Below are 20,506 nucleotides of genomic sequence, written 5' to 3' on the forward strand. Positions count from 1 at the left end.
AAAAAAAAAAAAAAAAAAAAAGAAAATGAAGTAGGAAAAAATTAATAGCCTATAATTTTCCCCAAGTGTAAAGCAGGTACAGTATAATAATACAATGTCTGTTGGAGTCACTAGAGTCGTGAGTAAGGAGGAAATCGTGCCGTTTGCAACTACATCCAAGACATGATTCTGAGTGAGATGAGCCAGACGCAGAGGGACAACTACTACCCAAACCCACTTGCACGAGGAATCTAAAATAGCAGGCTTACAGAGACCGCGGGCAGAACAGTGGTCGCCAGGGGCTGGGGGAGGGATCTAGGGGCCGCCACTCGGGCAGGTGTGCAAGTCAGGCAGGATGTCAGCGTGAGAGGCTTGTGCACCTACAACTTCTGTTAAGAAGGTTGATCTCAGGGGCGCCTGGGTGGCTCGGTCGGTTAAGCGTCCGACTTCGGCTCAGGTCATGATCTCACGGTCCGTGAGTTCGAGCCCCTCGTCGGGCTCTGTGCTGACCGCTCAGAGCCTGGAGCCTGTTTCCGATTCTGTGTCTCCCTCTCTCTCTCTGACCCTCCCCCGTTCATGCTCTGTCTCTGTCTCAAAAATAAATAAACGTTAAAAAAAAAAAAAGGTTGATCTCAAGTGTTGCCACCGCAATAAAACCAGAGCGAATAGGCATGTCAGAGTGAGAGAACACATTTCCCATGATGTCTATCTAACAAAATGATTTCACCCAGAATCAAGAAATCCTACACCCCTGTATGGAAAAGATAACCAGCAGATTAAAGTTTCGGTTAAAGATCTGTACTTTCCATTCACGAAAGAAGAGAGCCAGGTGGGTAATGAGAGTAAGAAAATGTACCGAACCCAGGGGATCATCAGGAAAACAAGGAGAGAAGCTTCGACAAGCTGCCGCTGCCTGCTAAGGAGGGCACTCAAGGAAGTCCCAGCATTTGCGATGGGAGTGCAACACTGCACAACTATATTTTAAGGAAGTTTAGTAACTTCTTATAACGTTGGACTGCACACATGTCCAGTGACACAGCGATTACATTTCCGGGCATATACCGAAAATAAATGAGGATACATAATCACCCTGGAAAGACGAGGGTAGTAACACCTGTAGCTGTTTTCATATTAGACAAACCTGGACAAATCTGTCCAGAAGAGAAAGTATTTTAAAGTTATGATATTGACCTATAAGGTAATAAGGCACAGCAATAGAAAATGGGGTGCTCGTATGTACAACAGCATGGATAAATCCCGAAAACATGACGCTGAATAAAATAAACCAGATGCAAAAGACTAAATACTGCGTGACTCCAAACGAATGAAGTTCAGCACAAAGGTGAGAAGAAACCACGGAGAGGGTCGCTAGCACAGTCGTGGCCCTCGGCGGGCTGGGACAGAGCCAGGGAGCTCTCGGAGCGTGTTCCCGTGTAGGATGCATCAGGGTGCTCACTTGCAATTCGTGCATTTTACTACATGTAAACTTAGTCTGAGTGATTGCTCCCAAAGTCTCTCGTTAAGGCTGTAAATTATTTCCTACTTCTGTTCATGTTTTTCAAAATATGAGTGATGTTATCTTACATTTGCATATTTTTCTAAACGATGACCTTGTGGTTTCAGATTCAGTTTTCCATCTAACATGTATCATACATTTATAATTGAGTAAGTGATTTATAACTGAGTAATAACATCACAGGTAAATCTTGGTCACGATCTGTAATTTAGGTGGTATCGCCTGCACTTTAAATTAAAGCTGTACAGCGATTTTACAAGGTTGCCTGAAGCCACAAAGGTGGTGTCCTAGGGACTCCAACCCAGGTTTGCGCCTTCTTCCACTTGATAACTTTAAAATAGCCTTTGAATTAAAAATAGAACTAACCTACCACACAGCAATAGCACTGCTAGGAGTTTACCCAAGGGATCCAGGAGTGCTGATGCATAGGGGCACTTGCACCCCAATGTTTATAGCAGTACTTTCAACCATAGACAAATTATGGAAAGAGCCTAAATGTCCATCAACTGACAAATGGATAAAGAAGATGTGGTTTGTATATACAATGGAATACTACTTGGCAATGAGAAAGAATGAAATCCCGCCATTTGCAGCGATGTGGATGGAACCGGAAGGTATTAAGCTGAGTGAAATCAGTCAGAGAAAGACAGATACCATGTGTTTTCAATCTTATGTGGATCCTGAGAAACTTAACAGAAGACCATGGGGGAGGGGAAGGGGGAAAAATAGTTACAAACAGAGAGGGAGGGAGGCAAACCATGAGACTCTTGGATAAAGAGAACAAACTGAGGGTTGATTGGGGGTTTGGGTGGGGGAGAGGGGAAAATGGGTGATGGGCATTGAGGAGGGCACTGTTGGGATGAGCACTGGCTGTTGTATGGAAGCCAATTTGACAATAAATTACATTTAAATAAAATAGTCTTTGAAATAGTTATTTAATGAATTAGTTCATACACTGTCTACACACTGAGAAACTGATGTGCTCGTGTGCACTGGAGGGTGAATGTAGTTCCGCCCTCTGATGCCCCTGTGGACGTGGTGGCCCAGCTCCCTGTTGGCAGAAGGGGACACTGGCGTGTCCTGTCCTCACACCCCCAGTCCCTGGAGGCCTGACGGTCTCCCTGCTCTGATGCTGTCCCGACAGACCCACGTTATCTCCCTCCCCAGCCCCTGAACTGCCTCCAGAGGTGGTCCTCCAGGACCTTCTGGTTTCCAGCCCGCAGCCTCCTGCCCTCTTCCATCCTTGTCAGCTGCCCCCTCTTATCCGCACAGCCCGCTGACCCCTCTTGTCCCCACAGCCCGCTGACCAGCGGGCTGACTTCCTGGGATGGCTTGTGGTTCTGCCACGGTCACACCACGTGTTCTCTGTCTGCCCAGATGGTGGGCCGGCTCCCGTTCAGTGCCCGGCCACCTTGCTCCCTCACCCCATGTGTCCCCATCTCAGCCCGGACCCTGTCAGCACTCCTCAGTACGAACACCCGTGAGCTAACTGATGAGCCTCCTCCTGGTTTACTCCAGATGTCTCACATTAGCTCTAAGCCTGTGAGCTTCTAGCCAGTTTCCCGTGTGTCCCCCCTCCTCCCCCATTTCTTGGGAGCACTGCTTTCCAACATCTGCACAGACCTCACTACTGGTCGCGTGCACCCAGTGCAGCCCCACCACCTGCCTCATCTGAGCCTCCCCAACCTGCGCCCTGGCCTCCCCGACCCAGGACGCCATTAGGTCATGTCCTCTGCTCATCACCATCTGTAACTCCCCCCAACCTGTGCCCTGGCCTCCTGTCCCCACCCCCAGGACACCATCAGACCCTGTCCTCTGCTCATCACCATCAGAACCTCTCCTCACCTGTCCCCTGGCCTGTGTCCCCCACAGGACACCATCAGGTCATGTCCTCTGCTCATCACTGTCTGTAACTTCCCCCCACCTGTGCCCTGGCCTCCTGTCCCCACCCCCGGGACACCATCAGACCCTGTCTTCTCATCACGGTGGGCAGCTACTGTCCGTGTCCCAGCCGCTTTTCTACCCACACCTTCTCCCCCACACCTCCCTGGATTTCCTCGTAAACAGTGAATCCTGCCCCTGACATACTCCCTTGGCTTCTCCTGCTTCACCGTCTCCAGGGCACTTATCACTACTGAACAGACCACGTATTTTGGTATGTGGCCACACGTCACCTGCGGCAAGAATGTAAGCTGGCGGAGGGCCAGGGTTCTTGTCTCTTTGTTCTCCGCTGTGTCTGAGGGCCTGAAACAGAACGTGCTACCCGCGAGGCATTCAGTATGAAGGGACGACTGTGACTTTGTGCCTCTTTAAGTTTACCTCATTGTTTTCTGCATTTTGCAGCGTTTGGGAAAGTAAGTCCAACCTTTGGTTTTGGCTTACAATCTCAAGACTGGTTTTGTTCAGCTGCAAAATCAGCCATGTCCTTGCTTCTGTCAGTTCGGATGCGTGGAGATGATTTCAGAGACCCGAAATCTTTCTAGATAAAAGTCTTTTTAGTGTTCCAGGAATAAACTTCTGCATTCCCACTTAGCATTTCTTTTTAGCTTTTTTTTCTCCTCTCCTCTCCTCTTTTGTTTTTGTTTTTATTTTTATTTTCCTCTCTCTTTCTTTTTGTCACTAATTAGAAAAGACTATATAAAAACAGGGTCAGAGCTGATCCGTCTTAGTGTCAGTATGGTATATACTTGTTGTATACAGCTGGTGCATATCCTCCTTCGTACAGATTTATAAGGTACATAACCGTTTCTCTGTTGCTGGACAAGTAGTTTTTTTTTTCTTTTCAATTTTTTTTTTTTATAAGAGCAAGTGATCCTTCAGTTACTAGTAGTATATATGTTTAAGTATATATATATTTTCTCCCTTTGTTGTAGGTTAAGAGCATCTTTAGTTTTTTAAGTTTATTTCTTTTGAGAGAGAGAGAGAGAGAGAGAGAGAGAGAGAGAGAGAGAAACCCAAGCAGACTCCTCACTGTCAGCACAGAGCCCAACGTGGGGCTCAAACTCATGAACCAGAAGATCATGACCTGAACTGAAGTGGGAGGCTTGACTGACTGGTTGGTGCCTTAGAGCCTGTTTATTTTTATTCCCACCAACAACATCGTAAAGTCCCTGGAAAAAAATCTGTATGGCACATTTCATAAGATTAATTACCTTCTCATGACAGTCAAACCTATTTTGAAATATGAATTCCTCATTAGTTTATATTCTATGAGAAGATTTTTGCCCTTGACTTTTCTGAAATCATCACACACATATATTTTACATCAAACCAAAAGCCAACTGATGACCTCCTTGTTGTAGTCTTAATACTGTGCTAAATATGAGATACAAAGTTTTTATCTCTAGGTAAGTTTTTCATGGTATACCAAACAATATAACACCTAATATCCAAAGGTTGTTGTCTCTTTTAGGACAGCATTTTAGGAAGTCAGCCCAGCACCCAAGTTAAACCATTATCTAAAAATGAATTTTAAAAGGTCAGAATAGAAAATTCTGGGTTGGTCCCTCCTTCAAAACAGCCATTAAGTGAGGTGTCTGACTGACTCAGTAGGTTGAGCATCTGATTCTTGATTTTGGCTCAGGTCGCAATCCCAGGGTCATGAGACAGAGCCATGAGTTGGGCTCCACACTGAGTATGGAGCCTACTTGAGATTCTCTCTCTCTCTCTCTCTCTCTCTCTCTCTCTCCCTCTCTCCCTCTCTCCCTCTCTCCCTCTCTCCCTCTCTCTCCCTCCCTCCCTCCCTCCCTCTCTCTCTCTTTCCCTCTTAGCTTCTCTCCCACTCTCATGCTCTCTCTCTAAAAATAAAGTATATATATATGTATATTATATATACATATATTAATAAAACAGCCATTAAGCTGGGGAAAAATTGTGAGTTAAATATGTTGGCCCTCTTGATCCTGATAGACGCCTGTAACAGTCAGAGGACTGCTTGATGCAGAGGGCTGCTTATCTTTGATAAGAAGGTGGCTGTGAGCCCAAGCCTGACACCAACACCCAGTTCTTACTCACAGCAGCCAAAAAGGGGAAACACCCAAGTATCCTTCAAAGGGTGAATAAACAAAATACGGTATATGCATAGAATGGAATCTTATCCAGCCCTAGAAAGGGTATGGATTTCTGATACTTGTGACAACATGGATAAATAGGAAAGCATCATGCTAAGTGAAATAAGTCAAAGACAAAAGGATAAACGGTATGTGATTCAGCTTATATGGAATATCCCAAAGAGTCAAACCCATAGAAGGAAAATGTAGATTGCAATTTACCAGGGGCTGAGGATGGGGAGAGGGGAATAGACAGTTCTTTCTTAATGCGTACAGTGTATCTGTTTGGGGTTTTGAAGATCTTATGGAAATAGTTGTGATGGTTATACAACATTATGAATGTATTCAGTATTACTGAATCATAAAATTAAAAATGATTGAGTGGTAAATTTTATGTATATTTTACCACAATAAAGAAAGTAAATTAAAGTATTTTATCTGAAACAAATGCACCTAGCTTGAAGAATTAGAACACTGTGAGCTTTCATTAAGAGGACCTTCAGCTTGGTGTGACTTAAATGGTTAAGAAAGAAGTGGATTATTACACCTGGAAAGAGGAGCTGGAAATCTCAGAATTGATTGGGCCAGGAATTCAAGGACTCCATCAGTGACCTCGGGTTTGGTCGGCCTCTCTGCTCTGTTTCACTCAGCATTGCTTTCAGCCTAAAGTTGGTTTCCCTCATGGTGTAACTGGTTGATAGCATTACGTGGGTACTTAGGTAACACCCTTGTTCAGTGAGTGGAAGAGGAGACTCACACCCTTCCCCAGAAGCAGGAAAGGTCACTCTAGACTTTTCTTCCATGGACTACTAGTGGTGCAGAAGAAGGTACTGTTGTCAATGGCTCCCTACATGCCAGCGGAATCAGTTTGAGGAAATGCTTTCTCTGTCATGCTCTCCATCCTTCAAAACTGATACAATGTGGCTGCATAGGTGAATATTTTTGATCAAAGTTTAAAATTGCAAGCGGTGGCCATTACAGACAGGATTTAATAAAGTTCATGGATAGGAGATCAAGAGAATAAAAGTCATTATCTTTAAAGACTGGATAAAATTGAGCAGGAAGGAGCTCACTGTGTAGAAGTTTCACTGTCATTTGACTGATTACCGATTCAATTCTCAAGACTGAGATCTTTTACAAGATGGAACTCCCAGCCTTGACAACCCTACGTCCCTGGGATTTGTACGGCTGGCTCTGAGCTCTGTGACACTGCACAGGGAAGAAGATTCATCAATTTCAGACTCTCCTGCAACGCAATACAGGATGAAAATTAACCCGGCAAACATAATTAACATTCATGGATTATTAATTGTTTCTGTAAGGAGAGTGTGCTCATTCCAAAAGACTTAATTAAAACACAAATTTCCTTAATTTGATAGTGTAAATGGAGTGGGTGGTAATATTTAAACGACTTTGCATGAGATTCTTGGAACGTGAAACGGTTTCCCAGAACTTCATTTTACACCAGTCTCCCCGCTTTGTTCAAACTTGTACTAGTCAGCTCTGGCCGCTGTAACAAAGTAATATAGACCGGGTGGCTGCAGCAAGAAAAGTCTACTGCTCACGGTTCTGGAGCCTGGAAAGTTGACGACGAGGTTTCCTGTAGATTCAGACCCTGGTGACAGCCATCTTGTGTCTTCATAGGACAGAGAGTGTACTCACCTGTTCTGTACCTCTTTTTATACGGACAGTCACATTTTTTAGTCTCTTGTTATTAGGATAGTCACATCATGGGAGCCCACCTTCATGACCTCATGGGACCTAATACCTCCCATAGACCCACCTCCAAATAGAATCCCATTTAGGGTTATTAGCATTTTAGCATATGAATTTTCTGGAGCCGCAAATATTCAGTCAGGCCTAGAGTCAAGGGAATGGTACTCACAGGTGGCATATCCAAACAAGATTTGTACAGAGTAAAACCTTCAAATCAACATAATAATATGCATTGTAAATGTTTAATTTTGAGAGAGACAGAGAGTGAGCACACGCCGGGGAGGGGCAGAGAGAGAGGGAGAGAGAGAATCCCAAGCAGGCTCTATACTGTCAGCACAGAGCCCAATGTGGGGCTCGAACTCACGAACTGTGAGATCATGACCTGAGCCAAAAGCAAGAGTCCGACAATTAACCGACTGAGCCACCTAGGTGCTCCACAATTTTTTTTTAATGTTCATTTTAGAGAGAGAGAGAGAGAGAGAGAGGGAGAGACAGAGTGTGAGTGGGTGAGGGGCAGAGACAGATGGAGACACAGAATCTGAAGCAGGCTGTCCACACAGAGCCCAATGCAGGGCTTGAACCCACGAAACACGAGATTATGACCTGAGCCAAAGTTGGACACTTAACTGACTGAGCCACTAAGGTGCCCTACAATTTTTATTTTTAATGTACTCTTTTCTTTTGCAACTTATATTTTGCTGAACAATAGTTTTATCCAAGGAGACAACCAAAAAAGAAAAAAACAATCCCTTCTTCTGAATTTTTAACCCACTTAAATTATAATTAAGGACTACTGCTCAAGATGTTGGTGTGTCCAGTATGGCCAATGGCAGTTGCAGTTGACTAACTGTAGGGTAGACGTGTAACTGAACCACCGTGAGTTGTCTCCTCGGTGAGTCAGTAACTACACCAGGGGGATTGTCAATCAAAGGAAACTTTATTTACAACAAACAAGGAGATCACAGGGAATGACTTCCAAAGCTGAGACTCCTCCAGCAAGGGTGGGTGGGTTCCTTTCATTTAGGCTTAGGATGAATGTTTAGATAGGGGAGCCTCGTCATCATCTGTAGAGAAGGCATGAGGTCACGCAGGTGCCTTAAGGAAACCTGCCTATAAGTACATGGTATGTTGCATAATGAGGCTTGTGCCCCTCCTTGAGTGGATATTTTAGTGTTATAATGAGGAGAGATAATTGTGGGTCACTCCATGGTCCATCTATGCAGGCATGGATCAGAGTTGAACTCAAACTGGTCTGGGTGGTCTGGGGGCCAGAGCTATCGCCTGAGGGGGAGTTGCGGTTCCCATCACATTATGCTGTGCTTGTGGGGTCTGTTGTCTGAGTTAAGAGATGATCTGGAAAGATGAGCTTAAGGAAAATGTGGGGCAAAGTTCAGTGAGTAAATGCAGGTGGTTAGTAAAGGTTCAGTCTTATGGTCTAGCTGATGACAAAAGCTGAAAAAATTTATAAAAGCAGCTTAAGACAAATGATACTCATTTCCTGTTAAATGGTCCTTTCAAAATTGGTACTTCTAGGTCCTTGTGCTAGTATTGGATTTAGGTTTTGACAAAGCATTATGTCTGACCTTTTGATTTCCTTTCCCATCCCTGAGAATCAAATTCTACCATAAAAGGACTTTTGCAGCAAGTATTTTTGGTGGGGAGGTATGGAGGGCAAATCAGTAGGATTTCCTACCGCTAAGGCAATTTCACATGATCTGTAACTCATGTTTAATAGAGGATTTAAAAGATCTAAAAGGGTCCTAATTTGATCTGTATAAGCAAAGGTATGTTTTTGAGTCACTAAACAGGAAGCACTAAACAGGAAAATGTTCAGATAGGTTGAAAAGTCATGTGGAGTTAGTATTCTATTAGTAAGGCCAAGGGAACCTATTAAATCTCTGTGCTAATGTTAATTTGATTCTTATAGAGAAACTGAGTTCCACAGCCGGATACGACTCAGCCCCTAGACTTTGTCACTCTTTCATAAATGCCTCCCACTGACCACAAGGAGGCGCAAAGTAATATCAGTCAGTAAGCCTACACCTGAGTCTTGTAGGGGCCAAGGGCAGGGCGCCCCAAGATGGGCCACTTCAGCATAAACATTATTTTGTGTTAAAATCAATCAAAATCCAGAAGATTCAGAAGAAGTCTCTTTACCTCCTTGTCAGCTGCCACTTATACCAGGAAGAGAGATTCTTCTTTATGTAAGAAGCTTGCCTATGTGATAGGTACCTTTGCTAGGCACCTTCTCCTCCCACCTTCCTGCTAGTGGTCTATCTCCCCTCCCAGACCTTATCCCTCTTGTTAGCTCATAGAAGCATCATGTTGCCTCCCTGTCTTTGGAATTTCCGTGTCTGTGTGCATTCCCCATGCCTATGCTATTAAATTTTATTTTCTCTTGTTACTTTGTCTCACCTCAATTTGATTCTTACTCCAGCCAGAAGGACCTTGAAAGGGATAGAAAATTCTTCCTCCCCAACAGCGTGCGGACAGTGTTTAGCAGAAAACTATGTTTAGCAAAACATTTGGAGACATTCTTTTGAATCTGTTGGAGATTGCCTTGATGGCCAGGACAAATACTATATAACTTAAGCTTTTTTATTAATTTTGCTATTCTTATGTGTTTTCTCCCAGGGAATTCTAAGTAATACATTGACATACAGGTAATACTTAATACTTATTAAGAACATGTGTTCTGAGAACTAAAAGATCTGTGTTCACATTCCTGTTGACTGTTGTAACATATAGACAACGATTTCATTATCTCTTATTTTAGAAACTTCTGCCAATACTTTAGTTTCTTCATAATTTTCTAAATCAATTAATCTGTCTAAAAGAACCTTACCCCAAAGAGATAATAGCTGTCAAATAAGTAATAACTATCAACAGAAGAAAAGTTAAAACACTTTTGCAACTTTATGAAGGAAAATGAAATAAAGAAATGATACATTATGATGTCATTTGTGCTACATTAAGATAATATGAACTGGCACTATTTCCCATGAAAACATCTCATGCCAGGTACTTTACTTAAGCTTTGATTTAAAATGTTATCTTGCAGTTGTAACTATCAATCTTAGTAAAACTATAACAATTAATAAGTCTATACTCCTGTGATATCGTGATTTATAATAAGAAATATGTATTTGATCTTCCTCCCCTTTTCTGGCACAGAGCTCCTAAAATTCTTGGAATTTACTAAGAGAAGAAAATGATTAAGGTGTCTTTTGTTGTGTTAATTAAGTGGCTTTTGGAAAGCCCCTAGGTACCCTAAAGATGGGGGCTACATCCAGCCACTCTCAGTCCTACCCCCTCCAGGGAGGGGCGAGGGGGTGGAGGCAGAATCAGTCACCGGTGGCCAATGATGTAATCAAGCAAACCTGTGTAATGAAGCCTCTGTGAAAACCCAGAAGGATGGGGTTTGGAGAGCTCCAGGGTGAGGGAACACTTCAGAGTTCTGTGTCCCTTCCCTACGCCTCATCCTGTGGATCACCTCCATCTGGCTATATTCCTAAGTTATATCCTTTTATAATAAACCAGCGATCTAGGAAGTAAAATGTTTCTCTGAGTTCTCTGGGCCACTCTAGCAAATTAATTAAAGCTGGGAGAGGGTCCTGGGGAGCCTCTGGTTTATGGCCAGCTGGCTAGAAGCACAGGACCTGGGGTGAGTGTGGAGGGCAGTCTTGTGTTTGAGGTAAGTTGTAGGACACCCAGCTGGTGTCAGAGTATTGTCAGTTGTGGGGGGTGAGCCCCTCATGCATGTTGAAATTGGTGATTAAACCCTAAAATAATCCCGCATATATATGTGAGCAAGAAGAGTTATGTTTTTGTTTCACTTCCTCGTCTACCCTGATTACTCAGAAGGTAGATTCATTATTGAAACCTGGGTTATAAATATTCTCTGGTCTTAGCTTTTGCCATCAGCAGAGAAGTGATTCATAATATGAAGTCTGAACACCAAAATGTCCTGCGTTGTTCCAACTTAATTAAAGTTGATTTCCTGCTTTAAGACAGACCCACATTTTGGATTTTATACTCCCCCTGATTAAAAAGAGAACCTAGATATTTGTTCTTCCGAGAAAAAACATTTTTGTTTTCTTAATTTCGTGGCCCTTGCTCACTGCCTGACCTTGGGCAAAATCCTTAACCTCTCTGTGTCTTATTTTCAATAACTATGAACTGAGGATGATAATTATAGTATATTCCTCATGGGGCTGTTATGTGAATTAAATAAAATAATCCTCAAAAGAAAATGCTTCACACAGTTTGTGGAATATAATAGGCTGTAAATATTAGTAACTATTAATATTTTCATTCAACACGTTACATGATGTACTTTTTTAATGAACTTCAGAATTTCTACTGTCCTTAGAACCATGTATAGACATTTATCTCCAGAGAGCTGTGTATTTTTTTATCGTACAGCCTGTGGGTTACATAAGGGACCAGCTCCACTGCTCATTAGGGTCAAGTTGAGGATCTTCTCATAAACATATTTGTATTATTCAACATACATTAGGTTATTTAGCAATCACGAACAACCCTAAATTTTCGGTTGTGGAACACAGAGAAACGTTTATTGTTGCTGCCACAGAGTCTGTTCTGTGGGTCAGAAAACCCTCTGATGTGACTACATATTGAGCCCATTGTTCTAGGTCGCTTTTGCTCTGTGACACCATTAATTACCAGGTGTTCCCTGGTCATTCTGGCAAAGTAAGAGAGAAGATGGAGAATCACAAGCCATCTTGGAAATTCTCCCAACTGTAACGAAAGCGCTTCTGTGTATTTGTGTCACTGGGGCCAGTGCCAGCCTCTGGGTTTCATGTTCCCCCTTCCCTGGTGGACCCGGGCTGTCTGGCTCATGGCAGCAGAGAACCGGCTCTTTGGTAAATGATGGTGTCTACCGCAGTGCTGAAAATTTCATGTTTCTTTATATTCTGTCTCCACACATTCTTCTTTCTTAACCATCAGCTTAATTAGTAGCATCTTCCTCTGTATATGATTTATAAGTCAGCCTAAATCTTTTCAGGATAAGGTGGTATAAAGTGAAAATGTCTTGAGAAGACTTTTATCTTTTCACTGCTGCACTTGTACAATGCCTCTCAAATAATACATTTGTTAAATCTATTAATGGATAAATATTAAATGAACCACATATCCATGTATGTAAATATAATTCTGACATAATCAGGGAGTAAGATTTGAACTGGATTTACTATTTATCATATATTTTGCTGTTTTCTTCATATTGTTTCCTTGTGACCAACATCGTATTTTATACGAATGGCAATGTTTAAAGGGTTTTGTTCATTGTCAGGGATTTATTTTAAGTCAATCCTTTGACCTACACAAGGATTAGGCCACCTTAATATATTGAGTAAATTAACCTTTAAATTAGAAAAAGGAAGAAATACATCATAGTGTTAAGAAATGACGAATAATGATTGAATTCCTGATATATAAAGTGTTCTAGCTTTTTATTAATTGTATTACTTTGAGCAAGAGAAAACTGAAGCATAAATAGAAATCACTGATAGCCAATCATAAAGGTTTGGTTTGTGAGTCTATCTGACCGATTGATTGATAAATTGATTGAACAAATCAGTAAAACAAAAACTAAAGTATTTTTGCTGTGTCAGTTGGGGGCACTCTAAACTCTGATGAAATTTTATTTCTATGTTTGGGCAACACCCAGGAGAGTAGGCATCATCTATGAGGACTAAACATTTTTGATGTCTAAAGAAATTAAAGCAGACAATGGTTAGATTTTGTTGTAAATACAAATGTTTGAACAGTTATAAAAAAGATTTAATTGTAAATACACAGAGAATGCAAGTGTATCTTAGGATATAACATTTGCTTATTTAGTTACCCCTTTTCCATCCTGCGGATGAAATGCTTGTCAAGGAGGAGATCTAAGCTGATTGCAAGGAAATATTAAACGCAACCGTGCTAGCCATGTCAAGCCCCAGAGCACAACATCTGTATCATAAATCACACTCTGTCAGGCAGCTACAGGAGGGGCAGGGAGTTAAGACAAAGTGATGGATTTGATCTTTTCTGCCTTTGATTTATTAATAACTGGTTGGACTATGGGAAAGCTTGAAAGACTCACATCAAGGGTGGCAACTCATTTGCAAAAAGCTTTGTTTTCTTTTTTATATTAATGTCAATAATATTTGACACTCCAGTCTGAAATAGGCTTGAACTACTTTTTGATTTCTCATGCCAGCTATTAATAATCCTCCTTTTATCTAGGGAAAAAATCACTTTTGATCTTTCTGCAAATTGACGTTGTCAATGTTACTTTATTTCTGCTAATTCCTAAGATTGCCTTTTATTTCTAACAAAGCATTCACAGATTGCTGTGATAGATTTTTCTTCATTCAAATCTTATAAACCCCAGTCGAATTATTGAAAGGATCTTGTAAGTCATTCTGTTAGGTTTTTAAAAACAACAGTAGCATTAGCATGCATATGAAGTTGATTTTCACATGTTTTTTTTTTTAACGGCGTTTTAACTATATTTAACAGTATTTTAAGAGAGTCTTAGACAGTTCTTAGAACATCTGTTATTTTACTTAGATTTATTAGTTCATTACACGAACCTGTACTGAGAGTGTCCTATGCGCCAGGCTGTGTGTTAGACTCGGGTGGATTGTGGTGGGACCCGGTGGCAACATGTCAGGTTCTGCCTGTTCTGCTGGACGTTGTAGTCTGGCTGTGAGCTGGGAAGGAAAGGCCATAGAGCAGGTGGTTCTGCGTAAACTGTCCCGGGGGACACTTCTTCAGGAGGTGGAACTTGGGCTTCCGTCGGAACACCAGGAGGACGTAGGGGTGCCACAGCGGATGAGGTGCCTTCCTGGCCGGGAGACAGGCTGGAAAGGGCACAGTGAGCGGGCTCTGGAAACTGCAGGTGTTTGAGAGTGGCTGGATGCAGAGCACCAGGAGACGCTTCGTCATCTCCAGGAACTCTCAGTCTCTCCCAAGAAAAGGTGCAAACAAAACACTACAGGACATCGAAGAGGCTTAGGAAAGACGGTGACGGTGTGAGATTTACGTTCTGAAAAGCTTGTGGTTTCTGCAGTGTTTGATCTCATCGGACGGAAGGATGTGGGGAAACTGTGATTCGGCTGAGGCAGCAGCGGTTTGTACCCTGTTCACACCGATCCTGTCCCCAAATGAAAGGCTAATAGTTGATTCAAATGGACTTACTGCGGTCATTTTAATCTTGACAATACCACTAAACATTTTCCCCGGTTACTTCTTGTGCCCATGGCAAGTGACCCTCACACCGTCCACACCCTGGCCCTCTGTGGTTTTCAGACCAGGAACACGCTCTGCGGCCTCCACGGCTGGCAGTGTTCCTTCTGCCGGCACATTCTGTGATTCTTGTGACATTCCAGGCCCCATGTGCATTTTGCAGTCCACGCTCTATACCGAGCGACCGTGTGTTTCTACTCTCATTTAAGCAGAGGATTACAAGTAAGGGAGAGTCCTTTTTCCCGACAAATATGCAGCTTCATTTCTTACTTTCTTGTGGCCAAAAATCATACTGAAATTTGTAAAATTATTTCTGACTATGTAAAACCGTTTTCCCCCCAATATTACTTTTTATGGCATAGCATTATTGTTAAGGAAGTAGCCAGTTAGTACCAATCAGTTCATGCATGGATCCACTACGGTGGAGTTTATAATCTGAGCTCATTTTCCTCCAGTAATAATTTGTATAATAAAATATGCAGTGAGGAAAATGGATTTTCCAAATATATTTCTCCACAATATATCCAGTGGATGAAATACAATAAAAGTGTGTATTTGAACAGGAAATGCATCATTTTCCCCGCTTGCCAAACAAGTTCTGATGATGGCATCTCAGTCAAGTTCATACTCAAGGACCTCCTTAGGCACACACCCCCAGTCCTATGCCCTTCTTTCGGCCTTCTGTTTTCATTTTGGATCTCTGTGGTGTTCAGTCTCTTGAGTTTCTCTGCTTATTTTGAAACCAGCTATTGTTCTTCACCCTGTGTTTTTCATAATAGCAACTCCCTTTCCTGTGGGAAATTACCTTTTCCTAACATTTGCAGTTCTGGCCGGACCACAAGCTATAGCATTTCTCTGCAACACGAGGGTGGTTGTGTGATCCCAGGCAGGTCAGTGATCCGACCAGACGTGTGAGGAGGGAGGTCGGCACTCCCGCCCTCACAACGTGAGAAAGCTCTGTGAACTCTCACCAACTCCTCTTGGATCCATAAGAGAACAGAAGTCACCGAGCAAACTGCTGTCCCCAAAGTATGAGAGATGGGGGTGTGTGAAGAGCCAGAGTCCACTGGAGCCCATACCCTGCATCAGCACCAGGGCAGAGCTCCTGAGCTGGAATCGGTGATTCGCGGGGGGCACCAGGTAGACAAGCTTCAGATTCAGCTTACAGCAAGACACATCACGGTGATCCAGTTAAAAGAAAGTTTATATAAATATATTAATTTCATAAGGATCCAGTTTCGCAGCACAGAAAATTATCAGGTACGAGAAGGATTATATAATAATAAAGGGTTTAATTCTTCAAGAAGACTTAACAACCCTTAACGTATATCTGTCTAACGACAGATCATCCAAATTCATGAGGTTAAAAGTGATAGAAGCACATGAATCCACTACTATAGCTGAAGACGCCACACTCCTCAATCAGAAATGGACAGACTCAGCAGGCAGGAACTCAGAAAGGACACAGCTGGACCGAACAGAAACCAGTCCCGTTCTCTCTTCCTGGAAATTGATTCTGGAGCATAGACATTGGGACTAGAGCGGGAAAACCTACATCAGCGTCTGGGGATGGGATCCAGGCATTCATACTCATAAAGATGCCCAGATGATCCCGTTACGAACCTGAGATGCGCCAAGTGATTTTCTTTGAGTTCATCCTGCGTAAGAGACCCAGGGCCATGCTAATTTTTGGCCTCACTTTTCCAACACTTCCTTCAGTTTGCGAGTTTCCTTTCAATAAATATCCTTTATTCTTTTTAAGTCACATTATTTTATGTTGATTATAATTTTTAAAGTCTTGATAAATGTTGCTGTCTTAAAGTATTTGAAGGACCCGGACATTGTTGAGATAGAACATTTTGTACCATGCACCGTGCTAAGCCTCTTAAACTACGTCATCACATTTACTTTTGTCAAACACAGACCACTGGCTACTGTCATTCCATTTCACCTGTGAACACATTGGATGGATCTGTTTGGGAATCCTTGGAAAACTTTATGAGGAAACTGTCTAGGCCCTGACTCTGACAGGTGCAATCTAATGTCTTTGAGACAAGGACAAGAGTGGAGGAGGCATCAGGGTCACATGGCCAGCATCTCACAATAAGTGACACTGCCCTCAGGCTCCGGCCACAGATCTGTGGAGCGCCTCAGGAAGCGACAAAATTGGATTGGATAAGAGAGAGAGGTGGGTCCATGGGAAAGAGAGAGAGAGAGAAAAAAAGGATTCAAAGAGTACAACAGAAAAATTAGAATTGTGACAATATGAATAATAAATTTCATTGGATATATATTTTTTTCAGTTTTAAAGCCAGAATCTTCCTTGGTGCAACGTAAGATGTCCTGAATATGATGAAAGAAGCTGAGTTCATATGGTCGTGCACAACACAGCAAAGAGGGTGTAGATAGCTCTTCATGCTGAAATGAAGACAGGGGCAAAATTGTGCATGTCCATGGCTCTTGAATGTAGGGGTCAGTTCATGCAGGTTGGGATACTACTCCAAAATTTCCTGATATGATGACGTGTCAGTAGCAGAAGTTATTTCAAAAGAAATCAAGCAGTCATTTTCTCTGATGCATTGTAAGTGTTCAGATCTTCTCATTAACTTTTACTATAACAATTGGAATATGCAAAATTACAGCTTCTCTGGTTGTCTTTGAAAATCACTTCTTTCCGGATGCTCCGGAAAGGCAGACATTTCTCTACTGAGTACATAATGGGGTTTGATAAAGTTATCAATATCTGAGGGATGTTACTAAAACCTGAGCTTAAATTTTCTCAGTATTACCTATAATGTGAAAACGTCTTGGATGCATATCATCATGGGTGAATGTTGAATGCAGGAATATTCCTCTGTTTCCCCATGCTCTCCCCTGCAACTATTCTCTGGTACTTGTTTAAGTGCACCTGAGAGTGTTAATGTTTGCTCACCTTTTACCTTTAGTAAACCACCACTTTGCTGGAAATTGCGGGGTAGAATAGGGTTCCTGCGTTCCATCCTTGAATACTGTCATTTATTTTTGGTAGTCCTGATAGGCAGGGACCATCCGGAGTTACTGTTTCTAATTCTCACTAGGTGCTTTGCACACCATCAACTGTGTGTTACTGGAGAGTCTTCACTGAAGGTTATTTGCAGGTTGTGTATCAATTGAAGAGCACACTTACTTGGAAAGCTAATGACGGCACATCTGTAAAAGGGTTTGTGCAACTGCTTGAGGAGGAAAGGGGCGCCATCCAGCAAGCAGATTTTCCCCATGCACAGTTCCCCGGGACTGGTGATCTCTATTCGTACACGTTGCAGGGCTTGAATTTGGCTGCCTGGGGTCACGCCTTAGACTCTTTTGAGAAGTTTATCTGGTAGCCTTAGAAAAAGATGAAAGAAAAGCACCTTTTAAAAATCTGTTTTGTTTTCTAGTACCTTTCTAGTCATGTACTCAGTCCAGATCCAATGTAACAGCTCTTGATCTTAAGACAAGCTCATGTAGCACTGGTAACAGCTACGCGATTTGTTTCACAAAGTGCTGCCCAATTCCACGCGAGACATTACGAGGTCCTCCTTTTCCTGTGAAGAAGTAGACATTCACTCTTTCTTGCCCAGTGGCATCTGTGTAGGGAGCCGCCGCTTGATGCAAAATCCGTGGGAAGGGCACAGCTGACTCTGGACAGGCCTGGCCCTGCGTGGCTCCCTACCGGGGGGGGAGTGGGTGAGCCGCCCTGTTCATTTGCAAGTGCACCTCTCTCATGCAGAGGAAAGCCACAAATAATTCTGATAAATTAGAAAGAGAAATGAAAGATGATCTGGTGCATATAACAAAGGAAGCTAACTTGATTTGGAGGGGGTAGGATCATGAAAGATACCCCTAGGGAAGCAATGTTTATAAACAGAAATATACATAGGTTAAAAAAGAACAGTGATGAAATATTTAAAGGTACAGAAGACAAAGGGATATGGCTGGAGACAGAGATAAATAGGCTAAGAAGAGGCTAGAGAGGAAGCTAAGTTTTGTGGATTTCTATTAAATTTGGAATTAGGATCAGTAGAATGTAGTGGAGAAGCTTTAAAAGCAAAGGGTCATGACACAGCCATAATTATGTTTGCAGATCGTGGCACTGACATTAGTGTGAAGTATGGATTGCTGGGGGCAAAGGTGAAATGGAGCGGCCAGATGGGAGATCATTTCAGCAGTGTGAGCAGTGAGCGTGGCCTGTGGAGTGGAGGTAAGTGACGAAATGTCGCAAACGAAGTAAAGGAGGCCAAAGCACCTCCATTTTGATGGCTTTGCTTCATTCGTCAAATGTTTATTTGGTACCTGCTGGATACTCAGTGGTCAAAGGGAACAGGGTTGTGTAGAAAACTAAGTCCTGGTCTGCGTGGAGCATACACTTTAATGAAAGGGAGTCAGTAACCAAATGAATACACACACATAGATGTAGAATGTAATGACAGGTGACCGGGGGGAAGAGTGTTCCAGGCAGAGAGCAAGGCAAACCCAAAGGTCCGTGATGGAAAGATGATCCGTGTGTCCAAGGAGCAGGTGGGGTGGTGTGTGTGTGTGTGTGGTTACTGCTCGGTGGATGACTTGGAAGATGGTAAGAGGTGAGGATGAAGAGGCAGCCATGGGCAGGTTATGTGGGACCGACCCTTCAGCCGTGGCGAGAAGTCTGAGTGTGACCCCAAGTGATAAGGATATCCACTGTAGAGATTTGAGAAGGAACGTGATGGTATCCCTCACAGAATCACTCAGAGATATTACTGTAATGTCTGAGCTTTTTGTTGAACAGCTGAGAAAACAGTATTGCCATTTAGTCAGGCACAACTGTAGAAGAAGAACAGAGTTTTGTTTGTGGAGGGTGGAAGCTGAGGACTGGATGGCGTGATTGGAGACAGCTTACAAGTTCATTTTCTATAGTTTGAGAAGTGCCTGGATAGTATATAAAAAGAGGGAAGGACATGTGTTCATATATTTTGCTCATATTCATTGGCCTACTCACTTTTGTTGAGTAATATATTGTGATGAGGATTAAAAATCTAGGAAAATGTTGCAAAATTATCCAAGGAGTTAAATTTTGTATGTGCTATATTTAAGGCAATTTCCTATGATGACCTTCACAGAAAAGAAAAGACATTGAGACCAATAAGCATGGCACTCTGTGGCTCCAAGATCATTCAGTCAGGAGAATAGAGTACGTTAGAAATGTCCCTAGAAAGTACAAAGAATGATTCATCTTGCTAAGTAAGGCAGCGGTGCCTTAAGTTCCATTTTGATTCTGACTAGTGTGCTTTTCTTGCATATTCTCAAGGAATGTCTTACTGCAATTTCTTTTAAATGTCATTGTCAAGATATTCTCAAATATTCATTCTATTCTGAGTTTTGTTATTTATGAGGTAATTACTAAACTTGGTGTGTGGTTAAATTATCTGTTCATTCTATTAAGAAGCATAATATTAACTACTTATCATGATTGATAGACGATAGATAGATAGATAGATAGATAGATATAGATAGATAGATAGATAGTAAACAATAGACAGTAGGCAGATAGGAAGAAAGAAAGAAGACAGATGGATAGATGGATAGACACACAGGTAGTCATAGTTAAGATCTTTTTGAGAAGCTCGCTTTGAGGTGGAATAGGTCATGAAGGACATTTACTATGGCATCATTTTCTTGTTGACCATCAAAAATAAGCAAAAGTATAACCATGAGGTACCTAAATGGAGGAGACTGAGTGCCATAGATACTCTTCCCCACTTGCTCATGGTCAGGGTCTTGGTGGGGGAGACCGCAGTGCCCTAGCAGCTACCCAAGCCTGTGGTTTGTTGGAACTTTCATTGTGTCTTGAAGGGAAGTCTTGACCCCATTTGGAAGTTTGAGTCTCTAAGCCCACAGAGCCTGCAGATGGGAGGAGGTGAGCATGAGCTCCAAAAGTCAGTCATGGGACTTTGATAAGCAGCCCTAATCATGTTTCCAGTTTATGGTT

The 20,506-nt window shown here is 42.4% G+C and overlaps 1 long non-coding RNA gene across 1 annotated transcript in view; it reads left to right on the forward strand.

Annotated features, from left to right (window-relative positions):
• Positions 1-18,800, forward strand: part of LOC125932563 (uncharacterized) — a 179,747-nt gene extending 160,947 nt beyond the window's left edge. Inside the window, exon 3 of the long non-coding RNA XR_007460669.1 lies at positions 18,626-18,800. This is a non-coding gene — a long non-coding RNA (uncharacterized LOC125932563). The remainder of the gene's footprint in view (positions 1-18,625) is intronic.
• The last annotated feature ends 1,706 nt before the right edge of the window (positions 18,801-20,506 follow it).

This window comes from Panthera uncia, chromosome D2 (genome assembly GCF_023721935.1).
Source record: "Panthera uncia isolate 11264 chromosome D2, Puncia_PCG_1.0, whole genome shotgun sequence".
Classification (NCBI taxonomy): Eukaryota; Metazoa; Chordata; class Mammalia; order Carnivora; family Felidae; genus Panthera; species Panthera uncia.